The sequence below is a fragment of the Phoxinus phoxinus genome (assembly GCF_949152265.1).
Source record: "Phoxinus phoxinus genome assembly, chromosome: 1".
Classification (NCBI taxonomy): Eukaryota; Metazoa; Chordata; class Actinopteri; order Cypriniformes; family Leuciscidae; genus Phoxinus; species Phoxinus phoxinus.
The window spans coordinates 7,994,140-8,022,001 of record NC_136876.1 but is presented as its reverse complement, the minus strand read 5'-3'; the positions used below and the strand labels follow the sequence as shown (position 1 = coordinate 8,022,001).

At 38.9% G+C, this 27,862-nt stretch overlaps 1 protein-coding gene across 3 annotated transcripts in view; it reads left to right on the top strand.

The window, feature by feature from the left end:
• The window catches only part of LOC307000642 (uncharacterized protein), a 395,066-nt gene that overhangs the window by 351,967 nt on the left and 15,237 nt on the right, over positions 1-27,862 (top strand). Inside the window, exon 1 of one of the 3 annotated variants that reach the window (XM_079616384.1) lies at positions 26,194-26,531. The exons of 1 other annotated variant lie outside the window; for it this stretch is intronic. The gene's annotated coding sequence lies outside the window, so the exon portion shown is untranslated. Of the gene's footprint in view, positions 1-26,193; positions 26,532-27,862 lie in introns of those variants that run through there. One more of the 3 variants, XM_079616385.1, reaches the window with a different exon arrangement.

Genomic DNA, 27,862 nt, shown 5'->3' with positions numbered 1-27,862 from the left:
GTAAAGACTATCTGTTTTTTCCTTTCTAAACCTGCCTTTTGTGATTATCTGCCAATTGGGTCCACACTGCCCCATAGAACAGTGGTTAGAACCTTGGGTTTCCAGCAACACACTCTGGGTTCCAATCTGACAAACAAATGGACCTGACAATTCCATTACATTTCTGGGGTCAGAATTATATAGACAAATGTGTCCATTTCTCTAAGTTGTTTACATCAAAAGTTATGCCACTTTCATATTTAGATTTTTTGGTTTGGTGGGTTAAAAATAAAGCATTTTAGACATTATTTCAGCTTGGTACCCAATTGTATCTTAAAATAAACACTTGAATGATAAAGAAATAACAGGTTGTGAAAAAAAAAATCACCCTATGCACTTGAGAAAACAATTTTTTTTTGCCATTTTTGTCCAGAAATAGGGTCAATATGTTGTCAAATGTCAAAAATAACCATTCCATTAAATTCCTGGGGTCATAATTGTATGGGAAAATGTGTTAATTTGTCTCTGTATGTTGTTTGCTTCAAATGTTATGCCACTTTGTTATCATTTTTTGATTTTTCGGGTTCCGGTCAGGTGCAGCAAAGGGTTAAAAACGAAGCCTTTGGGACATTATTTCAGTTTGGTACCTGGCAGATTCTGAAAATAGACACTTTAAGGATTTTCACAAAATATGGTTGCATAAAAAACACAGGGGGTTGTGCGTGGACCCCTATTTCCATCATTTACCTAATAATAGAAGGGTTTGCTGAATTTTTTATAAACCCAGACTGGTCCGGAGAGATAATGGAAGGTAAAATATATATAATGACCAGGATGACAGTAAAGATTTGAACCTTCTTATAACTCTTATTTATATTTCCTATTTTGCTTATCCCTAGTATTAATTGCTTCTTTCTTCTTCTTTTTTTATGACCTATTTAGATTCGAGCTAATAAAGTTTATTGACCCTTACTCTATTAATATATGTATATAATTTATTTTTCTTTTACCTATTTATTCAAATTGTTCCTAATTGGCTTATTTAATATTAAGAATAAGTTTTAAATTCGAAAACAATTCTTCCAAATGATAACCCTTTTGAATCACGTTCTCCAGGAAAATAAAAATAATAATATATAAAACCAAAATTAAATGAAATAAAATAAAATAGAATAAAAAAAATAAAAAAAAACAGTAGGGAAAATAAAATCACAATAGATCAAATTCTGCTGCTCAAATAGCAGTCTCAATATGATTTAGGTTTTATACTAATTCTCAGTTCCAGTTCAAATGCTGCTTGTACGAGATCCTTCTTCCGCAATTTAGTTCTGATCAACACAGTTCAGTTCAGAAAAAAATGTACGCAATCCTACCACTCCGTTCATTCCTTGATTCGCAAAGCTCGGTCCTTATATGGGCATGGCTCGCAATGGGGTTTCTCTTTCAAGCATACGTTTCGGTGTCTCACTATGGGATACGCCCCTTCCGCGTATTCCTCAGAAGCCCTATTACATTACGCCAGCCCCAATTGGCTGGCAGACGTGACGTAGTGTCTGGGAGGGGCTACCCCACCCCTCAGTATAAGAGGAACGACACAACGTCATACGACATTCAAAAACCTCTTCTCGCTTCACACCAGAAGCCAAGAAACCTACAAACTTTTCAACGAACTTCTGGATTAGTATTACCTGGTGACCTCTAGTCATTTGTAATAATTGCGGAGGTTGTCTGTGATCTTAATCCCGTGCGAATCGGCCATGTCTGTAATTTGTAAAGTAAAAATTCACCCGCAAATGACCGTCCACATTTCGCCGAACACAGAGGTCCCATGATAATATAACTGTGCGTTCACACCGGACGCGAATAGCGCGTCAAATTTGCGCCTGCCGCGTCTAGTTATACGCTTGACCACTTTGTGTCCAGTCGCGCGTCAAGAGAGTGACGAAAGTTTCAAAAGTTTTGTTGTGTAATCACATGAAAATAAACGAGAGCACACCGAGTAGCGAACAGGTCTCTTTACTTTTCATTCTTCCATCCTTTTGTACAACACACTCTTCTTCTCCACCTTCCTACTTTCATATCTAGAACAATATCTCCATCTAGTGGACATTTATCAATTAGCAACGTGATAAGAGAACACAACATCTTCCCCTGACTTAATTTGTTTCTATCTGCAGTTACAATGAACATTGCTAAACAATATATTCAGTCGTTTTGTTTTCTTACCGAATTTCTTTACTTATATTAGAAAACACAGAACAATGTCTCTTGACAAACATATATAGCATGAATAGTCACATGAACATCCTTTTCAGGTCAAACCACAACTTTCCTGAACTAAACTTCTGGGTTTTTATTTTCTTCTTTTCCCCATTACTTTTTTCTTTGCCTACTATGGCAGTTTAAGTTACATAGTCTTTCAACCATACTGGCTTCCTTCTACAACGTCCCTCCAACTGGTTGTTACCACTTCCAGGTGACGCAGTAGGAGTTGACTGTTCAGAGTGTTCAGGAACCGGAGTAAATTCTGTGTGCAATGGTGCCAAATGAGATACGTCCCAAGTTCGTCCATCACTCAGTTCAAAACTATGTGTCCCCTTCCGTCTAACAATCTGCATAGGGTTGCTGAATTTTGACTTCCCTTTTCTCACATGCACAGGTTTTCTCACCCGTACAAAGTCGCCTTCCTTGAGCCCCGGAATCTTTGCTTTGCGCTTTGTATCCAGGTATGCTTTCATTTTCCTCTGGTTTCGCATCACTTTTGTTTTCAACTTTTTTATAGCAGGATTCACATTGCACTTTGGAAGAATTGTCAATTTTGTTCTCATTTTTCTTCCAAACATCAGCTCAAAAGGAGAAATGCCTTTCGTGGCGTGAGGTGTGGCTCGGTAAGTTTGCAGAAAATCCGCAATGAACGATGTCCAAGGGGCTCTCTCCCTTTCTGCAGTCAGAATAGCCTCCTTCAGTACCTTATTCCAACGCTCCACAGCTCCATTTCCTTCCGGGTGATATATAGAAGTACGAATGTGCTTTACATCTCTTTCTTGTAGAAATAGTTTGAACTCCGTTGACAGGAACTGAGGCCCATTGTCAGAAACAATCTCCAGAGGATTCCCTTTTTGGCTGAACACTGACCTCAGAAAACAGCTAATGGTAGATGCAGTCACATGAGGTGCAAAAGCTACCTCTGGCCATTTTGAATGGTAGTCAATCAATGTGATAGCGTATCTACAACTAACAGGGCCAATGTCAAAAGGACCCACCACGTCGATGCCCAGTTTCTGCCACGGACCTACTGGATAGTCAACTGGGGTAAGTGGTGCATGTGTGGTTCTAGCAGTTTTATCATTGAGTTGGCAGGTGACGCAGGTTGCAATTGTGGACTGTACCTGCGAATCCATCTTAGGCCACCAGTATAGCTCCCTAAGCCGTTGCTTGGTTCTCACAATGCCTTGATGGCCATCATGAGCGAGTGTGACTAAACGTGAACGTAAACTAAGCGGCACAATCAGTCTGTGTGGTCCTCTTAGCACATACGAGTCCACAATATACAATTCGTCTCGTATTGGAAAGTACCTGGACATGTCAGGATGCAGGGCTTTGGATGTAGCAGGCCAGCCATACTCAATGTATTGACGAAGTTTGGCAAGCTCAGGACATGAGGAGCTTTCAGCAGCAAACTCGGCCACAGGAACAGCTGACAGGAGTGTAGTGATAGCAGCAACAGTTTCAGGTTCAGAATCAAAGTCAGAATGAATTTCATTAGACAATGGAAGACGCGAAAGGCAATCCGCTACCTGGTTGTCAACACCCCGTCTGTACTGCATAGTATAATTAAAGCAGAGCAGTCTGGCAGACCATCGTGCTACTCTCAGTCCAGCTCGTCCCATACCTTTAGTAGTCAAAAGTGTAGTTAGGGCTTGGTGATCTGATCTTAATTCGAAGTGTTTGCCCCACAGGTATGTTCTCCAACGCTCAATGACCCAGACACAAGCAAGGGCTTCTTTTTCAACAACAGAATATTTCCTTTCTGCCGATGTCAAGGTTCTGGATGCGCAAGCCACGGTCCTTTCTGACTTATCTGGATGAAGCTGAGTCAGGATGCCACCTATGCCGTAGTCTGAGGCATCTGTTGTAACCATTGTGGGCAAAGCAGGATCAAATAAAGCCAATGCAGAGCTTTGTGTAATCAGTTCTTTTACTTCCTGGAAACTTTCGTGTGCTTTTTTAGTCCATGCAAAATTTGAATTTCCTCTAAGGGCATCTCTCATAGGCTCAACAACAGCTGCATAGTTAGGAATGAATTTAGCATACCAAGTGGTGAGGCCTAGAAATGATCTTAGTGTGGGCGCATCCGAAGGTGGTGGAGCATTGCGTATTGCTTCCAAGTGGCTGTGATCTGGCAGCAGTCCCTCTTTGGAGATGGTATGTCCCAGAAATGTGAGCTTCTCCTGACGAAATGTGCATTTCTTCTCATTCAGATGCAGACCTGCTTCTTGTAGTTTGTGCAGCACAATTTTTAGGTGAGCATCATGGCTAGTAACAGAGTCACCAAACACAATTATGTCATCCAGATAACACTGGACGCCTGTAACACCCTTGAGAATAGTAGACATCAGTTTTTGAAATGCCGCTGGAGCTGATGCTAATCCGTAGCAAACTCGCTTGAAACGAAACAAACCCTCATGTGTTATAAAAGCAGTGAGGTCCCTACTGTCCTCATGTAGTGGTACCTGATGGTAAGCATTTGCTAGGTCGATTGTAGAAAACATCACAGCACCTCTCAACTGTGAAAAGAGTTCATCAATGTGTGGAATGGGGTAGCTGTCCACAACGATTGCTTTGTTGGGTTCCCTAAGATCCACACACATTCTGATGTCTCCAGATTTCTTTTGAGTAACTACGATGGGCGAAACCCATGGCGAAGCATCCACTCTTTCAATAATATCTGCTGCTAGTAGACGGTTCAGCTCTGCAGAAACAGCATCCCTTACAGAAAAAGGTAATCTGCGTAGCTTCTGTTGCACAGGAATGAAGTTTTCATGCATTTTCACTTTGTGTACATAGTTCTTTGCACAGCCAAAGGATGGTGTATCAGTATGGAACACTTGTTGCACCGACTGTTTGGGGGTGAGTACTTTATTTCCTGTTATGCACAAGTTCAAGGAATATATCAAGTCCATGCCCATAAGTGCGTTTCCACTTTTCACAATATAGAATGTGGCAGGCACTGAATGTTCACCATGTCGCGCAGACGTCTTAATACATCCCAGCACTGGAAGGTCATCTTTTGAATATGTGACAAGACGCACATCTGACTGTTCCAAGGGTAGTTCAGAGAAGTATTGCTTATATATATGCTCTGGAAGCAAAGATACGGATGATCCAGTATCAACAATTAGTTCTTGCGTTGTAGTACCAGAAAATGTGTCCATTTCAATGTCACACACAATTTTGTTTGCAGCAGCAAATGTGTTAGTCATGTACAAAACAGTCAATTCAGGGACTTCGATTTCTCTGATGTCCTGTCTTCGTCCAGAGCGGCAGACTTTTGCAAAATGTCCCATTTTACCACATAATTTACATGTCTTATTTACAGCAGGGCACTGTTTGGAATTTGCCAAATGACCGCTGGAATCACAGCGATAACATTTGCGTGCAGAATCGCTCTGGGTTTTACCTTGTGTGGTTCTACGCATGGTCGTTTCTTTTTTTCTGACGTATAGCCGTTGAACTGGTAAGTCGGCAGGTTTTACAAATTCACTCGCATTAGCCATGGCATTTTCAACTTGAACGGCCACTTGTACTGCTCTGTCTAACGTTAAATCCGCTTCAAGTAGTAAGCGTTCACGAATTCGGCTGCTGTGCACTTTCTCCACAATTTGATCTCTTAGCATTTCATCTTCTTTGTCACCAAATGCACATAATGACACCATATCACGGAGCGCGGCCACATACTGAAGTATATTTTCGTCATGCCTTTGCTCCCTTTGACGAAATTTATGTCGTTCTGCAATGACATTAACTTTCGGTACAAAATGCGTTCTGAGAGCCGTAAGAGCAGATGCATAGGTCGTACCGGTATTAGGAAGAGTGTAGAAAATTCTCTGTGCTTCTGTGCCCAGGCAGTGAAGAAGTGTAGCACGCTTACGAGTATCAGGCCAGTCATCTCCCTCAGCATGAATCGCCAACAAGTAGTTCTCAAACATTTGCGTCCATATCCCAAACGAAACTGCAGGCTCACCAGGACATTGTAAGTATGTAGAAGGAAGATGAACTGCCATCCTCGTCGCCAATTGTTGTGTAATCACATGAAAATAAACGAGAGCACACCGAGTAGCGAACAGGTCTCTTTACTTTTCATTCTTCCATCCTTTTGTACAACACACTCTTCTTCTCCACCTTCCTACTTTCATATCTAGAACAATATCTCCATCTAGTGGACATTTATCAATTAGCAACGTGATAAGAGAACACAACAAGTTTCGAAACCCGTTGGCGGCCATCTTTTTACAAGATGTGTGATGTTGATAGATCATTTATCAAGAGAGTCACCGCTCTGTATTTGCTCTGGAGAGCAGAACGGTGGCGTAGGGATCATCGTCGTCGTATTTGGGTCCACCAGACCCCTTTGGTTCCAGTTTGGCGAGTTTTTCACCATTTGCTCCAGGAGCTGCGCCTGGATGACGGTCGCTTTCAGCGGTACTTCCGCCTGTCCCGCGCCCAGTTTGATGACCTGCTGTCCCGCATCGGAGCGATCATAATCCTATGTCACTTTATGCCACGTGAAGCAAGCAGGCTCCTGATTGGTTAACGCGGCGCGAATTGACGCAGAAGTTCAGATTTTTCAACTCGGGCGGCAGACGCGAATTCGCGTCAAACGCGTGAATGCACAAAAAGCACTATAAAATAATTTGCTCGTAACATTCATTCATTCGTCAATTCGCACCATTCGCGTCTACCGCGCCAGAGTCTACGCCTCATTCGCGCCACAGGATTTTTTACGCGCGTAACGCGTCTTTGCATTGACTTAACATTGAAATCACTCGCGCCTGACGCTCTATTCGCGTCCGGTGTGAACACAACATTAGTCCCGTGCGAATCGGCATCTCTGTGATTTGGCGGGGTCGTATATTATTTTTTCAAGGTTTTTGTTTCCTTTTTTGTTGGAAAAAGGAGGTCTTCTTAGTCTCTGGAGAGGCTCAATGGGGTCGTAAGTGTCAGAAAGCAATCTAAACCCAGCCATGTCGGAGCCGTGATGGTGCTTTAGATTGTCGAGAGTCTTGATTTACATCATATCTGAGTTCAGAGTGTAAAGGTAAGAAGGAATGTGCAGTTTGTGCAGGGAGAAATAGACTCATGATTCTTGCCCATTCGTTACACCAGCTTCACTTATTACTAACCAGACTGACTTTATTTCTGTCAGACGTCTACAGAAGTTATTGTGAGAATTAACAGAGGTTTAGATGTTGATGATTTATTCATCATTGATCATGATCATGGTTTGCTTTAGTTGGGCTCTTGACCCTTGAGTTTAGTAAGTTGCTTCTTTTACAGCAATTGTGTTTTCAGAAAACATTTCTGAACTGATATAAAGCAGATCAACATGTCTTTTTTAATGGTCACACTTCTGCATTATAACGGTGAAGGAATTCTAGTATGGTAGCATGAAGAATATGAAAGAAGGGTCTCTTGTTCTCTAAGAAGTTACTGGCAACATCTGTTCCTCATTATGTAAAGGAATGTTTCCTATATCATGAATCTCTACGCCAGGATGGGGGAGCAGGGGGAACGGTCCCATTCTCCCCATTATAACAGTCTAAGCTCCTCTTGGCTGCCGATGTACTTGTGGCTAAACTAGTCAGAAACTGACCATATATGGACTTATTATTCTATATATTGTATTCCTATATGATGGAAGGCATGTATTCTTATTGGTGAACTCTGTGCAACTCCCCTCATATCCTTATATACTCAGACAAAGTGCCAATAAAGTTGAGAAACTTTCTCCCTCAGCGCTGGGTCATTGTTCATTGGGACCGAAAATCTTACAAGTGGTTTAAGCAACTGCTTTTAAAATTTAAAATGAATCAGCTAAAATAATATTTAGTTTGACCTGATGCTAACAATCAAGATGAAAGTTTCTCAAGCCTGTCTTTACTGACCATTTGTTGAAAACAAACAAACAATAACATTTTGTAGCCATTTTTATAGTTTAACTGTTTATCTAAATGTGATGAAGTGCTTGAATGTTTCTAACATGAATGTTCTCCAGCATCATGAATGAATGAAGAATAAACACCAACCTCTTTGTTCTTCGGGATCTTCAGTGTGTTTCATTCTGCAGGGTTCTGGATCACTCGTGTTCTCACTGTCCTCTTTAATAAACTCAGTCTTTGCAGATTTCAGCTCTTCCTGATGCTTTCATGCTCGTCTTCACTTGCAGCTGATGGGGATTTACAGCATTTATTGGAGAATGACAGTGGGAGGAGCTTCACTGACCAAGTGACTGATGTGGGAGGAGCTTCACTGACCAAGTGACTGATGTGGGAGGAGCTGAGATGATGATGTGATTGTTGTGGGAGGAGCAAAATCAAAATATATCAGTTACTAAGTTTGTTTTTATACTAATAGACAACAAAATATAAATAATAATGTAATGTCAATTCTTGCGAAACTAAATAATGGAAAGAAAAACAAATACCTCAGTCTGTTGACAGTGAAATGAGCTTTAAGTGGACATTTACGGGAGATCAGAAGACTTCAGCATAATAAAGGAGGTGAAAACAGGAACTATTGACATAATATAAAGAGTGTTTTCAGCAGAGGACTCCAGACTAACACTTGAGAGCAATCAGTTCATCTGATTTGATGGCACCGGGGGCCAAAACCTATCTTTTAAAGGGAAAACATAAATATTGTGTGTAATTCAGGCACAATTAGAAGAAAAGGCAAGGCAAGTTTGGCAAGGCAAGGCAAGTTTATTTATATAGCACATTTCATACACAATGGTAATTCAAAGTGCTTTACATAGAAGAAATTAAAATAATCAAAAGAAATAAGAATAATTAAAACAGTTTAGAATAAAAAATAAAATAAAATACAGTGCAAACAGTCGGACGCACAGTGACACAGTGCTCATTCAGTAAATGCAAAGCTAAACAGAAGTGTTTTGAGTCTGGATTTGAATGTGGCTACTGTAGGAGCACACCTGATCTCTTCTGGAAGCTGGTTCCAGCTGCGGCTGGCATAATAGCTAAAAGCAGACTCGCCGTGCTTTGAGTGCTTTCAGAAAAGGCTTTGTTTTGCATGAGACTTGATGACTTCTTAATTTTTTCCTAATAATAGGGAGTGGAAATGGCTCATAAGCTAATAAATCCTCCTCTGCCGCCATCTACTGGTTATAGTAGTAATTGCATGTCCTTTTTTAAAATAAAAGTGATCGTTTGAATGATTCACATTATCATGCTTCATCTTCCTTGATACTTAATGTGTGAGATGAATACATGCCTCTTTAACCATCTACATTTTCTAGCCTTTGTGGCCATATGGCCTGTAACAGTCAGTTAACAAACATTGAGTATAAAATAAGAGATCTATCTGTCTGAATGGATCATCTTCTGGAATATCTGGAATTCCCGAATCAACTCCAGAAACACTGCCTTCAGATGATGAATCACAACTAAACTGCTGGTCCATGTCACTTGGTTGCAGCTCAGACGTAAGCAGAAAGCGACCAGATGAAGACATGAGCTACAAAATTACAAAGAAAACACATTCCTGAGAGCATGTGTCTACAATGACAGTAAACTAAGAAATGTATAACTGACCGGTAGGGCTGTGCGATATGACGGTAGAGAGCTGGTAAGTCCCGCCCCCTCCGTAAAACCCCGCTGGACCTCAAAGTTGAAAAACCGTCAATGCAAGTGAATGGGAGAAAATAATTATTTTCTGGTCCCGTTCGAATTGTGCCATGAATGTGAACATATGTTGTCTGTGAATTTTTTATATAATCTTTCGTGTGAAGAATGCTACAATTTAGCGGGTAGAAGTTTGATACGGGTAGACTTTGTGTGAGAGCACTTTGTGGACTACAACTCTTCGCTGCTTTCGACGCGTTTGAAACGTCAACACCACTAGCTCACGGCTCTAGCTCACGGATCCCGCTAGACATGCCTGTGTCTTTGGTGCACTTCACCGCCTTCTTTCAGGGAGAGGACAAAATCGTTGAGGTTGGCGAAAACCACGGGTAAGTCAACTTTATGGGGTGACGTCACATAGGCGATAGGGGTGGGAATTGGCAAAAATGTGACGATTCGATAGTATTGCGATATTTGGCCCACGATTCAATATTATTGCGATTTTTAACATATTGCGATACAGCAAGTATTGCGATTCGATTCTGCGATATATTGCGATTCATGTCTCCCATATTATTCGAAGGCATTACAAAAAATGAGGAAAAAAAGACTGCTCAACTCACTTCAAATGTCACATTTAATTATGTTGACATTATCTTTTACACATTAATAACAGAAGTGCAAAAACTTAGGAGGGTAGTGCAAAAACTTTGTCCTTGAACATTCAGGACATGCCCTTATTACAGGACACAATTATTCTCTGAATAGGAGACCTCTCACATAAATGGTGAGCTGCTCTCAGCACATAAATTAAAATGTAAATAAAATTTAGTAACATAAACATGAGAATAATTATATAAATAAGAGTAACTTAGAGCTTCAATCAAATTGAAAAAAAAATGAAAAAAAATGTGTACTGCTAGAGTCCAGTCCTGTTGGCTGCAAGGTCATCAACCAAAACTCATATCGTGTACAGCCGGTTGTGATGAAGCCATTTTCATTTTAATTTGTTGTTGAAATGCACGCACGAGCACGACTACAAAGCGCCACCCTGTGGATGTAATACGCGAATGTACATGATCAGAGTAAACTCCGAGAAAACCAATGAAGAAAACCCGAAAGTAAAACAGATAATTTTATAATTAAATATCGCAATACTTTGCGCTACTGCATCGATATAATCGCGTGCGCAAAATATCGCGATACTAAACAGAATCGATTTTTTCCCCCACCACTAATAGGCGACATGTAGTCTTTCTCGTTATGTCTTTTCCACAACTGCTAGCCGACGAATCATACCATATACTGTCAAACTTGTAACATGAAAGATTATATAAAAATTTCACAGACAACATATGTTCACATTCATGGCACAATTCAAACGGGACCAGAAAATAATTATTTTCTCCCATTCACTTGCATTGACGGTTTTTCAACTTTGAGGTCCAGCGGGGTTTCACGGAAGGGGCGGGACTTACCAGCTCTATATGGCGATCCCAACCGATTAATTCAATACTAACCAACTGCAGAACCGCAGAACCATACGTCATAGCAGTGTGAGGACGACAGCGCCAGCCTGATGCCGGAAGTGGGCGGAGCAAGGCGTTATTTTCAAACAACGTTATTTTATAAAAACGATTTAATGGAAAAGATATATTTTATATATATATATATATATATATATATATATCAAATATTATAAAATATACGAATTATGTTTTATCCTACTAACAAAATACAATATAGCCTACTAGCTAGGTGTGACAATCAGCGGCTGGAGTGCCCGATTGAGCCACTGGGGGGCACTCCTTCTCTAGTTTTCATTATGGTTTCATTTGGACTGATTATGCCTTATGTCTTTCACCTGGTTTTGATTATGCTTGTTAGCTTCTATGATTTAAGCCTTGGTTTTCCTTTGTGTCTTTGCTCAGTATTGTATGTGTCTGACTGCATTACCTAGCGTTTTCCCAGTTCCTTAGTGTTTCCTAGTTTCTCTGTTCCTGGACTACCCTGCCTGTATCTGGTTTTCCCGTTTGCCTTGCCCCTGTATTGTACTTCTGCTGAATTGGACTGCTTACCTGGACTCTGACCCTCTGCCTGTGTACTCGTTGTGTTATCTGGATCTTCCTCTCATTAAAGCCTGCATTTGGATCACCACTGTTTGCGACCTCGAGCAGTTCATGACACTAGGTCTATAATATTAATAGTTCATTTGTTTTGTTTGATTACAAATATTCAATAGTAATTAAATTAATTAAAAATAAAAAATCGAACTAAAAAAAAAAAATATATATATATATATATATATAAAACAAAATCAAACCAAAGAAAATAAATCTTATAAAAGTTATGCAGGCACACATTTAACAATAATTGTCAAGTGACAAATAAATAAAATAAATAAAAAACTCCATGCGTTAATCCTGAGGCGCCCTTTTTGTTAGCAGTATTTTTAAAACGTCAAGATGGGACAAATTGAATAAAAGAGCCTTTCATGTTTCGTTTCTAGTTGAAAGAAGACATGGAAGTTTTTCTTTACGAGTGTCATGACGAAAGGCGCCTCAGGATTAACGCATGGAGTTTTGATTTATTTTATTTATTTGTCACTTAACAATTATTGTTAAATGTGTTAAATGTGTGCCTGCATAACTTTTATAATTGTATTATTATTTTTTTAAAATAATATTATTTTTAATAAGTTCAATTCAGAATTGTTTATTTACTTATTTATTATTCAAAAGAATTATGTTCTTAAGAAAACTTTTATAAGTTTTAATAACTTTTATAAAATTTATTTTATTTGCTAGCATGAGTAAAACAATATTTTTTTAAAAACGATTTGATCAAATTATGTTTTCAGATTTATTTTCTTTAGTTCGATTTTGTATTTTTATTTAATTACTATTAGGCTATTTATTTGGAGCTGGTACAGCTCAGTGTGTGATGCTTTTGCTATTTCAGGGTGAAAAAAACACATTTTATTTAAATTAATCTTTTACGTTTTTTCAGTCCATCATAGAACTTGTGTATGGTCTAAACATGCTTTTCAATTAAATCAAATGTTCAAACACTCAAGCTTTGTTTACATTTTTTAAGCTTTGTTAAATTTATATTTGTAATCATTTGACACAACAAAACAAATGGATAAAGTATAATTTTAACTTTTAAAAAACTATCCATATTATAGGCTAGGCCTATAGGCTATTGCATTTTGTTAATCGGACAAAACATAACTCGTATCTTTTATAATATTTGATATATATATATATCTAAAATATATATTTTCCATTAAACCGTTTAAAAAATATTTAAAATAACGTTGTTTGAAAATAACGCCTTGCTCCGCCCACTTCCGGCATCAGACTGTCAGGCTGGCGCTGTCGTCCTCACACTGCTATGACGTATGGTTCTGCGGTTCTGCAGTTGGACCTATCTCGATTAATTGGCCGTCCGATATTATTGGCCAATCTCAGCTAATTGCATTTAAATCATTTAAATCATCAATTAAGCAACTATAGCTTTAACTTATTCTTTATTCCTTAAACCTTTATGACGCAAATAAATTTCATGAGTTACAGAAATTCCAACGGTAACTCATGATATTTTATTAATTTACAAAAAAAATTATATATCGGGATATGTATCGTTATCGGGATATGAAATGGGATATGACATTTTGGTCATATTGCACAGCCCTACTGACCGGTGTCACAGAACGGGTTGTGCCCTGCCCTGACCTCAAGATTTGCACAGCTTGAACCTGGTCGGACTTCACTTTCATTTTCACCGCAGCTGGCAGCAAGAGGCAGTGCCTGAAAGCACAACATTTAGAAAAAAGAATTGAACAAAACATGCACCAAAAATGAAGGCTCATAAAAGTATTCATTCCAGTAAGTTGAAACAGCTAAAACCCTCACAATTTGGCATTACTTTGGTCACATCTGGCCAGATATGTTCTAAAAACAAAACAAAAAAACAATTACATGAAATATAAATATATATAGCCACTAGACGACAGTAGTACTTTCTACATACAGGCATAAAAACAAAATACAAAACGGGTAGGAATAAAATAAACCTCACAATAACTCAATAAATGTACAATGATGGCATTAATAAACCTTGCAGTAGGACTTTTATCTGACTTTGAAGTGTGTGTGTGTGTGTGTGTTTTGCACAGTGGCTGATTAGCATATATGAGTAAAAAAAAAAATGCTCAGTTATTGGCTCATTCAATTATATGTTTGTCATTCAATGGCTTGCAATGCATGTGTGTGTGTTCAGGACAGGTGGCAAACTTAGGAAAAGTAGCAAAAAAAATATGCAAAGTCTTCTACCGCTCAGTTACAAAATAATTTTGCCCACATCTCACTCTCCAGTCCAGTGTGTGGCGGTAAGTCACACTCGTTTGTTTGCCGACCGCCATTAAACCTCAGAGGAAGAAGATTCATTTTCAGCTTGATCTCTGGTGTTGTGTCGCGCTACTGGCATCCTGGTCGATGACTTCACTCGCTGTGACGCTCTATCTCTCCATTGACTGATTTCATTCATGCTTCAGACGCGCTACGCTGGGGCGATTCTGCGATTCCATGCAGCGTCCGTTCCTTCGGGGAACTAGGGTTACATACGCAACCCGGGACGATTTTCCCATGGTGATTACACTGTAGTTTTAACATTTTACAAAAACATAAAAGATCACAATCTCGATGATTCAATTGAAAAGTAGTTTGTCTTCAAGATAATAATATAAATCATCAGAACGCCCACCCAATCTGTCCTGTCACTCATCATGGCTGTTAGGAAACTAATTGATTTCTCCACTCAGTGGTTTCTCCAGCGCATGGATCTTCATGTGTATCTTCAGCTGACTTTTAGTAGAGAAACTCTTTCCACACTGATCACACGTGTGCGGCTTCTCTCCGGTGTGGATCTTCTCATGCGCTTTCAGATTTCCAGACAGATTGAATCTCTTGTCGCAGTGTGAACACTTGTAAGGTTTTTCTCCAGTGTGAATTCTCTGGTGTAGTTTTAAACTGTTTGCTGTAGTAAAAGTCTTCTCACACTCAAAGCACATGTACTCTCTCACACCAGTGTGAGTTTTCTATTGTCTTTGCAAACTTTGCCGCAGTGAAAAACTCTTTCCACACACAGAACATGAATGTCGCTTCTCCTTCGTATGAACTGTCAGGTGTTTCTTCAGGTCCGATGACACAATAAATGTTTTGCCGCAATGATCACATGTGAACGGCTTCTCTCCGGTGTGGATCCTCATGTGAAGCTTAAGACTTTGTCTTTTTGAGAATCTCTTTTCACACTGATCACACATGAACGGCTTCTCTCCAGTATGAACTCTCGTGTGAAGCTTAAGACATGATTTTCGTGCGAAACTATTCCCACACTGATCACATGTGAATGGCTTCTCTCCAGTGTGAATTCTCATGTGTACTTCAAGGTGTTGTTTGCATGTGAAACTGTTTCCACACTGAGTGCAGGTGAAAGATTTCTTGGCTCTTTTCTTTAAAAATGTCTTTTTAGTCTTTGAGCACCTCAAAGTTTTTTCTCCAGGTTTGAAATGATGTTCCTCCTCCACTTCACTCAGTTCTTCACTCTGCTCGCTCTCTTCCATCAGGTCTGAAATGAAAGAGAGAAAAAAAGATTACTTTACTTTTCAGTAAATCAAAAAAGTGTTTCTGAATCATGTCTGAATATGACAAAGGGGAAATTAAATTAAAAATTAAATATATATAAAAATATATAATCTCATAACTTTGAGTAACAAGCTGAAGTAACCAAGAAATCCAGATTTGCTTTTTAGTCTAGATGGAAATAGGGGTCCACGCGCACCCCCCGGCTTTTTTATGCCACCTGATTTTTTTAAAGCATTAACCCTTTAGAACCTGAAGCTAAAATAAGTTTTTGACTGTAAAATTCTAAAACAATGTGCTATCTTCATGTGCAAGGTGTCATCTTTTTCAGAAAAAGATGAGCTTTCAACAAATTACAGTTATTCACCATTATTGTGTGTAGTGTGTTTGTAAATAGAATTTAAATAGACAAAAATAAAAAAAACGAGAATAAATGTACTCATTTTTATTTAGAAAAAAATAATATTTATTTTAGAAAATCGGTCCATTAAGGATACAGTGCGTGAGGCTCTACAGAGTCACACATTCTTGATGAAGTCCCAGCAGGATGCTTGTTTGTGCCCAAGGAAGCAAGATCTGAGGTCCTCAAGTGGGGTCATGCTTCTGCCCTTATTGGATATTCAGGAACTGAGAGGACGTTGGATTTTCTTCAGAGACACTTCTGGTGGCCAGAGATGACAAGAGAGGTCCGATCTTTTGTACAAGCCTGCCCAGTCTGTGCTCAACAGAAATCCTCTATTCAGCGCCCTGACGGCCTTCTACACCCCTTGCTGATCCCACAACGCCCCTGGTCTCACAACTCCATGGATTTTATAACTGGTTTACCAGCACTGTTGTACTGGTGGTGGTGGACGCTTCTCTAAGTCCGCACACTTCATTCCGTTACCTAAACTCCCTTCTGCCAAAGAGACTGCAGACCTTATTCTTCAGAATGTGGAATTCCAGTGGACATTGTTTCTGATCGAGGTCCCTAGTTTATGTCTCGTTACTGGACAGCATTCTGGTCCCTGTTTGGCTCTTCTGTCAGTCTCTCCTCAGGTTTCCACTCTCAGTCAAACGGCCAAACAGAACTCAGGAGTTGGAGAAATACCTTCGCTGCTTCACGTCTCATCAGCCATCCTCCTGGAACCGTTTCTTGCTATGGGCAGAGCTGGCACACAACACCTTACGCAGCTCCTCCACTGGTCTATCTCCATTTAAGTGTCAATTCGGTTTCGAGCCACCATTGATCTTCAGTCAAGAGATAGAGGTTGGAGTCCCTAATGCTGATAGATTCGTCGAGCGTTGCAGAAGGACATGGCAAAGGGCTCACGTAGCCTTGAAAAGTGCTTCCACCCGCTACAAAAGGTATGCGGACAAGAGAAAGAGGGCAACTCCACACAATCGGACAAAGAGTCTGGCTCTCAGCCAAGGACTTGCCATTAAAGGTTGAATCCAAGAAACTTGCCCCAAGATTTGTTGGCCCATTCAAAATCACCTGATAGGTCAACCCTGTTACATACCAGCTTGCCCTACTGAGATCTTTAAGAGTAAGACCTACTTTTCATGTCTCTCATTTGAAACCCGTATTACCTTCACCTTTGTCTCCCCCAGCCCTCGCCCCTCCAGCCCCTCGTATTATAGAAGGTGGTCCCACGTACACAGTGAAAAGGTTGCTTGATTCAAGATGTTGTTGCTTTCACTACCTGGTCGACTGGCAAGGTTATGGGCCTGAGCAGCGTACCTGGGTGCCAGCGCGACACATCTTAGACCCAGACCTGATCAAGACCTTCCATCGCTTGCATCCCGACCGTCCTGGGCCATCAGGAGCCGGCTGTAAAGGAGGGGGCGCCCTATCACACCACGGTCTGTCCAGCAGAGGGAGACTGTTTTAGACCTTAAATAGTTTTTGTAGGCCTATGTCACCCATAAATGTCAGAGAAAAGAACAGAATCAGAGGTTTTTTTTTATAGAAAATTGAACTTGGCATATTATAGGCTACTGTTTTTATGTCGAAAACCAGCAAATAACATAAAATTAGCATCAATATGCACTTTTTACTTTAAACATTAAAATAATAACATTTAAGATGATGGCCAGATTTGAAAGGAGTGTCTTTATGTTATCTACTAACATGTACACGTTCAAATAAAGTTATGACAAAAACTGTTTTATAAAAAGATAAACCTCACATATTTCATTTTTATAAAAAGAATGAGTCAAAAAAGATGAATTACTTACATTTACAATGCACATTAGCTTATCTTTTATTATTAATAGTAAAATTCGGTCTGGTTTATCCGTCTGTCGCTGCTATGCAACCATGAACTGCGCTCTCTACAACGACAAAGTGGTTTTAGTAGCTAATGGATTTCCACCACCGAAAAACGCTTGCTGAAGCTTTTCTACTAGATTTATTTACGGAGAAGAGAAAAACACCCGTAGTGTTTGGGTGCACCCCCATACTGAAAAGTTCAAATGTTTTCATCTCGCTGCCCCTGGAAAAAATGAGCGCGTCGCTTCAATTATTATGAGCGCGCTTCCCGCATGCGCCTACATTTGAAAGAGCGAACTCGAGCGCGCAGAAGATGCGATATGTGAACGACCTACTGGATTTTTTTTTTAACTGCTCGTGCCGCCCCCCATGTGACATGAAAAAATGCCGCCCCGGGCCACTGCCCAGTTCGCCCGTGCCAAAAAACGCTACTGACCGCACCACTAATCCTAACCCCTTCCCCACAACTAATCCTAAACCTACCAATACTAGGGGGGTAATAATTTGGCGGTGGTCAGAATTCTGCACGACACCGGCGTAGACATACACGCGGCGTAGACATAGACACGGATAGCTCAAAATGCGTACAGATACCACGCCGTGTGGCAGTGGCGTGTATTTTACGCATAGTCATGATGTCATGTTGCGTTTGGTCTACCCTGAAAGAATTTTGTGCAGACCTTTTTGACCAGCTTCTCTGGTAAACTTTGTTTCATGTTATTGGACTCTTTTTGCTTGCAACATCTAGTGTGGATTTGTACGTTGCTCAACCCAGCACTTATGCTGAATCCTTTGTGTTTGCTCAGGAAGAAAACTAAGTAAAGACTATCTGTTTTTTCCTTGTAAACCTGCCTTTTGTGATTATCTGCCAATTGGGTCCACACTGCCCCATAGAACAGTGGTTAGAACCTTGGGTTTCCAGCAACACACTCTGGGTTCCAATCTGACAAACAAATGGACCTGACAATTCCATTACATTTCTGGGGTCAGAATTATATAGACAAATGTGTCCATTTCTCTAAGTTGTTTACATCAAAAGTTATCCCACTTTCATATTTAGATTTTTTGGTTTGGTGGGTTAAAAATAAAGCATTTTAGACATTATTTCAGCTTGGTACCCAATTGTATCTTAAAATAAACTCTTGAATGATAAAGAAATAACAGGTTGTGAAAAAAAAAAAAATCACCCCATGCACTTGAGAAAACTATTTTTTTTTGCCATTTTTGTCCAGAAATAGGGTCAATATGTTGTCAAATGTCAAAAATAACCATTCCATTAAATTCCTGGGGTCATAATTGTAATGGAAAATTTGTTAATTTGTCTCTGTATGTTGTTTGCTTCAAATGTTATGCCACTTTGTTATCATTTTTTTATTTTTCGGGTTCCGGTCAGGTGCAGCAAAGGGTTAAAAACGAAGCCTTTGGGACATTATTTCAGTTTGGTACCTGGCAGATTCTGAAAATAGACACTTTAAGGATTTTCAAAAAATATGGTTGCATAAAAAACACAGGGGGTTGCGCGTGGACCCCTATTTCCATCATTTACCTAATAATAGAAGGGTTTGCTGAATTTTTTATAAACCCAGACTGGTCCGGAGAGATAATGGAAGGTAAAATATATATATAATGACAAGGATGACAGTAAAGATTACCTTCTTATAACTCTTATTTATATTTCCTATTTTGCTTATCCCTAGTATTAATTGCTTCTTTCTTCTTCTTTTTTTATGACCTATTTAGATTCGAGCTAATAAAGTTTATTGACCCTTACTCTATTAATATATGTATATAATTTATTTTTCTTTTACCTATTTATTCAAATTGTTCCTAATTGGCTTATTTAATATTAAGAATAAGTTTTAAATTCGAAAACAATTCTTCCAAATGATAACCCTTTTGACTCACGTTCTCCAGGAAAATAAAAATAATAATATATAAAACCAAAATTAAATGAAATAAAATACAATATAATTTTAAAGAAAGAAAAAAAAACAGTAGGGAAAATAAAATCACAATAGATCAAATTCTGCTGCTCAAATAGCAGTCTCAACATGATTTAGGTTTTATACTAATTCTCAGTTCCAGTTCAAATGCTGCTTGCACGAGATCCTTCTTCCGCAATTTAGTTCTGATCAACACAGTTCAGTTCAGAAAAAAATGTACGCAATCCTACCACTCCGTTCATTCCTTGATTCGCAAAGCCCGGTCCTTATATGGGCATGGCTCGCAATGGGGTTTCTCTTTCAAGCATACGTTTCGGTGTCTCACTATGGGATACGCCCCTTCCGCGTATTCCTCAGAAGCCCTATTACATTACGCCAGCCCCAATTGGCTGGCAGACGTGACGTAGTGTCTGGGAGGGGCTACCCCTACCCCACCCCTCAGTATAAGAGGAACGACACAACGTCATACGACATTCAAAAACCTCTTCTCGCTTCACACCAGAAGCCTAGAAGCCCACAAACTTTTCAACGAACTTCTAGATTAGTATTACCTGGTGACCTCTTGTCATTTGTAATAATTGCGGAGGTTGTCTGTGATCTTAATCCCGTGCGAATCGGCCATGTCTGTAATTTGTAAAGTAAAAATTCCCCCGCAAATGACCGTCCACATTTTGCTGAACACAGAGGTCCCATGATAATATAACTGTGCGTTCACACCGGACGCGAATAGCGCGTCAAATTTGCGCCTGCCGCGTCTAGTTATACGCTTGACCACTGAAATTGACGCGCGTGACGAAAGTTTCAAAAGTTTCGAAACCCATTGGCGGCCATCTTTTTACAAGATGTGTGATGTTGATAGATCATTTATCGAGAGAGTCACCGCTCTGTATTTGCTCTGGAGAGCAGAACGGTGAAATCACTCGCGCCTGACGCGCTATTCGCGTCCGCTGTGAACGCACCATAGTCATCTGACTTGAAGTTCAATCATAGGATGAATGAAGCAATGAATGAGTTGTTGTTAATTCTCCATTTTCAGTGTATGTTTCATAAAAAAAACGGAGGCAAAACAGTGATTAAAAGCCGTTTAGCTCGCGAGATGAGAAAAATGACATCGGTTCCTATAGGTATCAGACAGAAAAGTTGATGCTAGCGATGTTAGGATTTCCTAACCTGAAATAAGATAGGATGAAGCAAGATAGGATTCCTAAAGTTATTTTTAGTATTTGCTTCGGTAATACCAATTGGGGAAAATCCTATCTTAGACTCTTCCTTCCTGTAATACAGCCCCTGATATCTAGCTAGCTATCCATCTGAGGGGAATAACGTTAATTTACACATCGTGTTTCAATCGCCAAATCAGTTGTATAGGCTACTTCATCTACATTCTTCACGAGAAACGGATTATGGCTCACAAAATGGATTAGCTATAGGCGAAATAGTAAGGTCCCACATACTTTATACATGTTCTGCATTATACCACAGTGAGTACAGGTAAGTTAGACCAGGGTTTGCTAAAGAGCCTTCACCGACCTGAGCTTAATGATGAGGGAATGGCGCCAGTATAACTCTTGCCTCTCATCCCCCTCGTATCGTTCATCATGACTCCTTATTTTACTTTTTAAAAAGTATGTAATGTCCATAATAGCTACCACCAGAAACCAAAAACAACAATGACAGTCAGGCTCTCTCCTCTGGTGCGCACTCTAAATACAAGCATGGTGTAACCATAGTAACTTTGATCTGCTTGAACACATTTGAATCGTCTTTAATACATGATTGATTCCGAAGGATAGATTAAAAGACCCGTTAATTTTTTTTAAAATAGGCCTAAATACAAAATTATAATAAAAAATATATATATATCAATAAATAATTTTTTTTGAGATCCGGGGCTATAAAAAAAACATCCGGGGCTGTAGCCCCGGACGCCCATGTCTAACGACGCGCCTGCTTCTTAGTCTCTGGAGAGGCTCAATGGGGTCGTAAGTGTCAGAAAGCAATCTAAACCCGGCCATGTCGGAGCCGTGATGGTGCTTTAGATTGTCGAGAGTCTTGATTTACATCATATCTGAGTTCAGAGTGTAAAGGTAAGAAGGAATGTGCAGTTTGTGCAGGGAGAAATAGACTCATGATTCTTGCCCATTCGTTACACCAGCTTCACTTATTACTAACCAGACTGACTTTATTTCTGTCGGACGTCTACAGAAGTTATTGTGAGAATTAACAGAGGTTTAGATGTTGATGATTTATTCATCATTGATCATGATCATGGTTTGCTTTAGTTGGGCTCTTGACCCTTGAGTTTAGTAAGTTGCTTCTTTTACAGCAATTGCATGTGTTTTCAGAAAACATTTCTGAACTGATATAAAGCAGATCAACATGTCTTTTTTAATGGTCACACTTCTGCATTATAACGGTGAAGGAATTCTAGTATGGTAGCATGAAGAATATGAAAGAAGGGTCTCTTGTTCTCTAAGAAGTTACTGGCAACATCTGTTCCTCATTATGTAAAGGAATGTTTCCTATATCATGAATCTCTACGCCAGGATGGGGGAGCAGGGGGAACGGTCCCATTCTCCCCATTATAACAGTCTAAGGTCCTCTTGGCTGCCGATGTACTTGTGGCTAAACTAGCCAGAAACTGACCATATATGGACTTATTATTCTATATATTGTATTCCTATATGATGGAAGGCATGTATTCTTATTGGTGAACTCTGTGCAACTCCCCTCATATCCTTATATACTCAGACAAAGTGCCAATAAAGTTGAGAAACTTTCTCCCTCAGCGCTGGGTCATTGTTCAGTGGGACCGAAAATCTTACAAGTGGTTTAAGCAACTGCTTTTAAAATGTAAAATGAATCAGCTAAAATAATATTTAGTTTGACCTGATGTTGACAATCAAGATGAAAGTTTCTCAAGCCTCTCTTTTTAATGACCATTTGTTGAAAACAAACAAACAATAACATTTTGTAGCCATTTTTATAGTTTAACTGTTTATCTAAATGTGATGAAGTGCTTGAATGTTTCTAACATAAATGTTCTCCAGCATCATGAATGAATGAAGAATAAACACCAACCTCTTTGTTCTTCGGGATCTTCAGTGTGTTTCATTCTGCAGGGTTCTGGATCACTCGTGTTCTCACTGTCCTCTTTAATAAACTCAGTCTTTGCAGATTTCAGCTCTTCCTGATGCTTTCATGCTCGTCTTCACTTGCAGCTGATGGGAATTTACAGCATTTATTGGAGAATTACAGTGGGAGGAGCTTCACTGACCAAGTGACTGATGTGGGAGGAGCTTCACTGACCAAGTGACTGATGTGGGAGGAGCTGATATGATGATGTGATTGTTGTGGGAGGAGCAAAATCAAAATATATCAGTTACTAAGTTTGTTTTTATACTAATAGACAACAAAATATAAATAATAATGTAATGTCAATTCTTGCAAAGCTAAATAATGGAAAGAAAAACAAATACCTCAGTCTGCTGACACCAATGAAATGAGCTTTAAAGGAGAACTCCGGTCAATTTTAACATTGAGCTCAATTTTTAGTAAATTTGGAGTGCTGTCAATACAGAGAACAACGACAAAAATCGGTGTTGCCTACACCGTGTTATCCTCTTTTTAAAATTTGCACCCTATTGACTTGAATGGGGCAAGTTTTAAACCTGCTTTTATCCTCTTAACATATTTGATGTGTCATTACAAGTGCCCAGCCATGTTGAGTGATTCCTTAAGAGTGAACACGAGTGAATCTGACTGCAGTAGATGTGAAAAATATGAATAAAAATGATGTTATATCAGCCAGCGCAAATACCTGTATTTAGTTCCTGTTTTCGGTGGAAGTCCAAAGTAGTCGATTGTCGAGTTCACGCGCGTGATCATAGTAACTAAACCTATGCGCGTGAACTCGACAATCGACTACTTTGGACTTCGACCGAAAACAGGAACTAAATACAGGTATTTGCGCTGGCTGATATAACATCATTTTTATTCATATTTTTCACATCTACTGCAGTCAGATTCACTCGTGTTCACTCTTAAGGAATCACTCAACATGGCTGGGCACTTGTAATGACACATCAAATATGTTAAGAGGATAAAAGCAGGTTTAAAACTTGCCCCATTCAAGTCAATAGGGTGCAAATTTTAAAAAGAGGATAACACAGTGTAGGCAACACCGATTTTTGTCGTTGTTCTCTGTATTGACAGCACTCCAAATTTACTAAAAATTGAGCTCAATGTTAAAATTGACCGGAGTTCTCCTTTAAGTGGACATTTACGGGAGATCAGAAGACTTCAGCATAATAAATGAGGTGAAAACAGGAACTATTGACATAATATAAAGAGTGTTTTCAGCAGAGGACTCCAGACTAACACTTGAGAGCAATCAGTTCATCTGATTTGATGGCACTGGGGGCCAAAACCTATCTTTTAAAGGGAAAACATAAATATTGTGTGTAATTCAGGCACAATTAGAAGAAAAGGCTTTGTTTTGCATGAGACTTGATGACTTCTTAATTTTTTCCTAATAATAGGGAGTGGAAATGGCTCATAAGCTAATAAATCCTTCTCTGCCGCCATCTATTGGTTATAGTAGTAATTGCATGTCCTTTTTTTAAAATAAAAGTGATCGTTTGAATGATTCACATTAATAAATGATCATGCTTCATCTTCCTTGATACTTAATGTGTGAGATGAATACATGCCTCTTAACCATCTACATTTTCTAGCCTTTGTGGCCATATGGCCTGTAACAGTCAGTTAACAAACATTGAGTATAATATAAGAGATCTATCTGTCTGAATGGATCATCTTCTGGAATATCTGTAATTCCCGGATCAACTCCAGAAACACTGCCTTCAGATGATGAAGCACAACTAAACTGCTGGTCCATGTCACTTGGTTGCAGCTCAGACGTGAGCAGAAAGCGACCAGATGAAGACATGAGCTACAAAATGACAAAGAAAACACATTCCTGAGAGCATGTGTCTACATACAATGACAGTAAACTAAGAAATGTATAACTGACCGGTAGGGCTGTGCGATATGACGGTATATGGCGATCCCAACCGATTAATTGGCCGTCCGATATTATTGGCCAATCTCAGCTAATTGCATTTAAATCATCAAATAAGCAGTTAAACTATAGCTTTAACTTATTCTTTATTCCTTAAACCTTTATGATGCAAATACATTTCATGAGTTACAGAAATTCCAACGGTAACTCATGATATTTTATTAATTTACAAAAAAAAATCTATATCGGGATATGAAATGTTTTGGTCATATTGCACAGCCCTACTGACCGGTGTCACTGAACGGGTTGTGCCCTGCCCTGACCTCAAGATGTGCACAGCTTGAACCTGGTCGGACTTCACTTTCATTTTCACCGCAGTTGGCAGCAAGAGGCAGTGCCTGAAAGCACAACATTTAGAAAAAAGAATTGAACAAAACATGCACCAAAAATGAAGGCTCATAAAAGTATTCATGCCGGTAAGTTGAAACTGCTAAAACCCTCACAATTTGGCATTACTTTGGTCACATCTGGTCAAATATGTTGTAAAAACAAAACAAAAAACAATTACATGAAATATAAATATATATAGCCACTAGATGACAGAAGTACTTTCTACATACAGGCATAACTAAACAAAATACAAAACGGGTCGGAATAAACAATAAACCTCACAATAACTCAATAAATGTACAATGATGGCATTAACCTTGCAGTAGGACTTTTGTCTGACTTTGAAGTGTGTGTGTGTGTGTGTGTGTGTGTGTGTGTGTGTGTGTGTGTGTGTGTGTGTGTGTGCGTGTGCGTGTGTGTGTGTGTGTGTGTGTGTGTGTGTTTTGCACAGTGGCTGATTAGCATATTTAAAAAAAAAAGCTCAGTTATTGGCTCATTCAATTATATGTTTGTCATTCAATGGCTTGCAATGCATGTGTGTGTGTTCAGGTGGCAAACTTAGGAAAAGTAGCAAAAAAAGTACACTGCAAAAAATACTTTCTTAGTTAGTATTTTTGTTTTGTTTCCAGTCCAAATATCTACAAATTCTTAAACCAAGAAGTGTTTACTAGAGAAGTAAAATGACATAAGAAATTCTATTTTGTTTTAAGATAAAAAGAAAGTAATTTAAGTAATTTTTGCTTAAAACGAGCAAAATTATCTGCCAATGGGGTAAGAAAAAAATTCTTGGTTTCCATTTGAATTAAGATTTTTTTTCTTGTTTTCTATTCGAATTCAGATTTTTTTGCTTACCCCATTGGCAGATAATTTTGCTCGTTTTAAGCAAAAATTACTTAAATTACTTTCTTTTTATCTTAAAACAAAATAGAATTTCTTATGTCATTTTACTTCTCTAGTAAATGCTTCTTGATTTAATAATTTTTAGATATTTGGACTGGAAACAAAACAAAAATACTAACTAAGAAAATCATTTTTTGCAGTGTATGCAAAGTTTTCTACCGCTCAGTTACAAAATGATTTTGCCCACATCTCACTCTCCAGTCCAGTGAGTGGCGCTAAGTCACTATCGTTTGTTTGCCGGCCGCCATTAAACCTCAGAGGAAGAAGATTCATTTTCAGCTTGATCTCTGGTGTTGTGTCGCGCTACTGGCATGACACAGACTTTTATGACTGTAGAAAGATGCCAATTTTGAGTCGGGTGAGTAAATGACTGTAATATTATCGTTCTCATAGACGTTACTAGAAGTTTTGAATCGAGCAGGAATATCTGGAGGTGCAGCAACTGAACTGAGAAGATGGTGTTTGTTAAAGAGGAGATTGAGGAGAACTCGAGTGAACCAGAACCCTGGAGAATAATAAAACACGAGGAACAAACAGGTTGGTGTCTATTCATCATTCATCTTTAATGACTGTTGTGGTAACGTTACTTTAAGCTAATAGAGCTTTAGACACGAGGTATCCGCGGAAAAAGGTATCAAAACTAGAGCTTTCAATTTCAGATAACGTTAAATGTTTTTTTGAACTTTCTATTCATCAAAGAATCCTGAAATAAAAATAAAAATATTTGTTTTCAACATTGATAATAATCATAAATGTTTCTTGAGCATCAACTCATCATATTAGAATGATTTCTGAAGGATCATGTGACACTGAAGACTGGAGTAATGATGCTGAAAATTCAGCTTTGACCACAAGAATATATTACACTTTATATATTATTCACATAGAAAACAGCTGTTTTACATTGTAGTCTAATATTTCACAATATAATTTTTTTTTCTTAAATACAAATGAGTGTTTATTTGTATAAAACTGTTACTTTGTGCATGTCTGAAACTTAGTCACAACTTTGAGTAAAACATCCTTGAGAACTGAAAGGCAATCGTTTTAAAGTAGGCTACACTCAACTAATTACATTGTACAGTGTTAATATATTGTCACATTTTTCAATGTATGAAAAGTGACGATTCCTTGCGTATTATGCAATATATTGTAATATAAGTTACACAATATATTTCATATATTTACGAATAATTGAATAATCATATATGAATAATTTTTTCATATATTTACACCATTTAATATAAATGTATATTATACAGTAGTGTTGCACGGTGTACCGATACTTCAAAAGTATCGCGATACTCGGAAATTAAAAACGTCACGATACCTAAATTTATCAGTATCGATACTTGAAAAAAAAAAAAAAAGCCTGTTTTTTTTTTTTCCTGACGCACGCACTGCAGCTGTCACAGTCAGTGTTGCCAGACGTACGATAATTATCGTATTTGTACGATAATTTTGACCTGTACGATGTACGATCAATAATGAAAAAAATCCCATAATGCACGATAATTTCAGAATTGCCCGCAAATTAGTTAAAAAATCTAGATCGAGCAAGCAAGAGCGCGCATGTGTAGCGCGCGCACAGCAGAGAAAGGGAGCGAGAGACCTTGCGTGTGTGTGCTAGTGTCATACTGTCTATGGCTAGTGTGCGTGTGTGCCTCACGAAGCGCATGTAAGGACCTATTTTTTTACAGTCTATGGTAAGGACCCAACCAAGCTCGTCGGCAACCTTTCTCTTCACGGCACGTTTTGAGAGAGACATGACTGGAACTGGGTGATGGCATATATTTTCCGTTCGCGGTTGGCTATGACAACTATTGTCAACAAACGCCCCGGGAAGCTGTGACGAGACTATCTATGGT